This window comes from Magnolia sinica, chromosome 10 (genome assembly GCF_029962835.1).
Source record: "Magnolia sinica isolate HGM2019 chromosome 10, MsV1, whole genome shotgun sequence".
Taxonomy (NCBI): Eukaryota; Viridiplantae; Streptophyta; class Magnoliopsida; order Magnoliales; family Magnoliaceae; genus Magnolia; species Magnolia sinica.
In genome coordinates this window covers 43,889,869-43,893,651 of record NC_080582.1, presented here as the reverse complement: position 1 = coordinate 43,893,651, position 3,783 = coordinate 43,889,869, and the positions used below count along the sequence as shown (strand labels likewise).

General features: G+C 36.7%; 1 non-coding gene across 1 annotated transcript; it reads left to right on the top strand.

Moving 5' to 3' along the window:
- Positions 1 to 894: 894 nt before the first annotated feature.
- Positions 895 to 1,001, top strand: LOC131217791 (small nucleolar RNA R71). The gene has a single exon (XR_009157381.1). It is a non-coding gene; the product is annotated as a small nucleolar RNA R71 (small nucleolar RNA).
- The last annotated feature ends 2,782 nt before the right edge of the window (positions 1,002 to 3,783 follow it).

Below are 3,783 nucleotides of genomic sequence, written 5' to 3'. Positions count from 1 at the left end.
ATCGGCTTGCCTTAAAGTTCTGGTTCAAAATCTTGTGGAGCAGTGCTAGGTCTATCATCGTTGTCCTCTTCTGGGTCCTTAAGCTTTTCAGCCCTTACCGGAATAGATTTGTCAATTATCTTCCCACTCCTAAAAGTGGTGATAGACTTAGCTTGCTCCATTTGATTTGAAGAGCTTGGATCACTTATTTCGTATTGCGGTTTAGGATTGGGGAAAGGTTTGGCTGGAAGAATCCCTTTTTCCCCAATTGAATTTTTTATCTCATGCCCTTGTATGGCCTTTAAAAGGTCTTGAAGGGTTTGCAATATACCCTTATTGATAAGTTCATGGTTTTGAATATGTTTCCAGACCGGATCCTCTTGAAGTCTCCCTTGGTTTGGAATTTGATTGAAGAAACCTTGAGGAGTAGCAGTTTGTCCATTCTTCTAGCTAGAGTTATATGTATTTGAGGTGGGTCCACTGAAAGGTCTTTGGTAGTTGTTCATGGTATTTGATTGCTCATTTAGAATTTCTTAAAAAGCAGGTATTGTTAGCCAATTTTCGGTTGTATGTATGTAATAAGCACAAATACCGCAAATAACTTCCTTAGCCTTATCCTTCTTAAGTTCCATGGCCTCGGGTAGTTTCCTTATGAGACTAGCCACTTTAGCATTTATATCATCTCCTCCTTTAAAATATATATTCCTCCCCTTTCCTTTGATTGAGTAGGCTTATAAATGGTGGGTTTTGGGGAGGATGTCCCATGATTGTGCATTTTCAGCAAGTCTGTCTAGATAGTCCTACACATCATCGACATTTTTATTCAAGAATTCTCCATTACACATCGTCTCGACCAATTGGCGCATGGAAGATGTCAATCCATCGTAGAAGAAATTTGTGATGCGCCACGTTTTAAAACCATGTTGTGGGCATAAACTGACAAGATCCTTGAACCACTCCCAACGTTGGAAGAATGTTTCATCTTCCTTTTGGACGAAGTTCATGATTGACTTTTTGAGGGTGTTTGTTTTATGGTATGGGAAAAATTTCTTAATGAACTCTCTTGTCATATCGTTCCATCTACCAATCGATCGTGGACGTAGTGAGTGCAACCATGTCTTAGCCTTTTTCTTTTAAGGAGAAGGAAAATGGTTTCAGTCTGATCGTGTCCTCCGACACATTAGGAAAGTATAAAGTGGCTATTATCTTATCAAACTCTTTTAAGTGTAGATATGAATTTTCAGATTCAAGTCTATGGAATTTCGGAAGGAGTTAGATCACTCCCTGCTTGATATTCATATGTCCTGCATTCTCTAGAAAAACCATGCATGAAGGTGTGCTCACCCCCGCCAATTATAAATAATCTCATAAAGTACGAGGCGGGGGTGCTTTATACACCTCATTCTCAACCTGGACTTCCACAACCCTAGGTTGAGGTTGTCTTCCTGGTCGATTGACCGGTTGATTGGTAGCCATAACCTCAATTAACTCTGCGGATCTCGAGTAGTGTCTAATCCTGTGATGGATAGATAACCCCTCAACCAATCCTCCTTCACTCAAAAGACGTTGAGTGTTATCACGGACCCACTTGGGTATGAAACACTCTCAGCCCTCAATTTCAGATTCTAACCTAAACTTAAAAGAGAGAAAGGATATAGAAATTTAGAAATAGAAAGAGAGAGAGAAAATTAGAAAGAAGTTACCAAATTAGAAGTTCCTAAATTAAGATCTTGCAAAACAAAACAAAATAAGTCAGTTTCTAAAGACAGAATATTTTTTAAAATAAATTAGGAAAGTAAACTAGTTTCTAAAAAGGAAAGTTTCTAAAAACAGAAAATAGAAAGTTTCTAAAAAACAATTGAATTCTAAAATTAAATTTGGCAAATTTCTAAACCTAGAATTAGAAAGTAAGTTAGTTTCTAAAAAAAATCCTAGAATTAGAAAGTTTTTAAGAATAGAAAACAAACCTTAATCTAAAAAATAGAAAATAGAAAAACCCTAATCTTAATCTAATTCTAAAACTAGCTAATCTCAGAAAAATGCAATCGTTAATCCCCGGCAATGGCACCAAAAACTTGTTCACAACCCCAAGTGTAGGGTCACAATGTAGTAATAATCTCGGTGAGACCGAGGTCTATTCCATAGAGACTAATCTCGTGTGTCTTCTGAGAGCAACTAGAACTAGAATTAGAAGAAGATGTTTATCTAAATCTGAATTGATCGAGAGTAATTGTGAGAGATTTAATGAAAAACTTAAGAAATTCAAAGGTGGGAAACTAAGTTTTCCAAGGATCCACTTGTAGAGATCAGGGAGATCTATGCTTGATTCAAGTCACATGATTGGAATCAGAGTCCCATCCTATCCAATTGGAAGATATCTTAGTAAAATCAAATCTGAACTTCCTTTGACTTAGTTTTCAATGGATGAGGGGTGTGAGAACTGGAAGTGATTCCATCACCTAACCATGCCCAGGAGACAAGGCAAACAACAAGATCTACCAATCACACAACCAATCATAAGAGAATTGTGAAGGTTAGGGAGGATTTCATCATCCAACCATGCCCAAGGGACGATGGTGAACAACAGGATTTCCTAAATTCACAATCTCAATACATGAAAAGAACATACTCAAAGTTATCGCAGATCCATTGTAATTTGAGTCACGACAAACCATTAAAAACTGAAAGTATTCCTTATAATCAAACTAGAATCAAAGAGAGTTCAATATAAACATGAATCAAATTAATAAAAAATCCCATCACGCTATAAGCTTAACCTTTTAGCCCTAGTTAAGAGGTTTAGCCAACTATAGACATGATTAAACTAGAAACTCTTAAGAAAAACATAAAAACAACTAAGAAAGGAAAAACTCTTGGTTATAGCTTCTCCACGCTCTTGCTTCACTCCTCAAACCTTAGATGATGCCTAGGAGTGCCCTGGGGACCCCTATTTATAGTTTGGCAACTTAAACTTTCACACCGAGTTGAAAATTTTCAGAAACCACTTCATATTTTCACAATTTGTATGTTGTCCACGTAACCCAGGACTGGTCAAGGGCACCTTCGATTGGTCGACGATTTCCTTCGATAGGTTGAAGATGACCTAATTTTAGAGGTTTTGGTTGACGGAGTTCGAGTCAAGGAATCCTTGACTTGTCGAGGAAAACAGATTTTTAGGATTCTTTTTCTTCTTTTCAAGTCTTCAATGCTCTTCATTCCTCACTTGGTTTTCTTGGATCTTTGGCATGTGAATTCTTGAGAGTTAAATCCTTGATTTTAGTGTCCTTTTTAATCTAAGCTCTTAAATTCACCTTGTAACACAAACATGATTAAAATAGAACATTAAGCATTATGATGCTCATAAAACCAAGTAATAAATGGGGTCCAATATACAATATTTGACCCTTAACAATTATGAATTGATACTGGTAGATCCTGTGTACTACGCAGGCAAAGGATCTGTGTATCGGGCTCAAACCCACTATGACCATATATTTATAATACCTAAAACATAAGAAGTAGGGAGTCCTTAGAATTATTAAAAATGACTCGGATAATGGAAGTACTAAATTTCGGGGGCGAAATTATGTTTAAGTGGGGTAGATTATAACACCCGAAACTTTTCAATACCTGAGTATTGAAATTTCTTAAGCGTTACCAAGAAATTTACTTAGTATGTACACATGTACGATACCAATCTAACTATCATAGCCTTACATCCTCGCCCTAACACAAACCTAACCATTGAGAATTACCTCCATTTAATAGATTCAACCATATGACAATTGATTTCAAGACAAGACC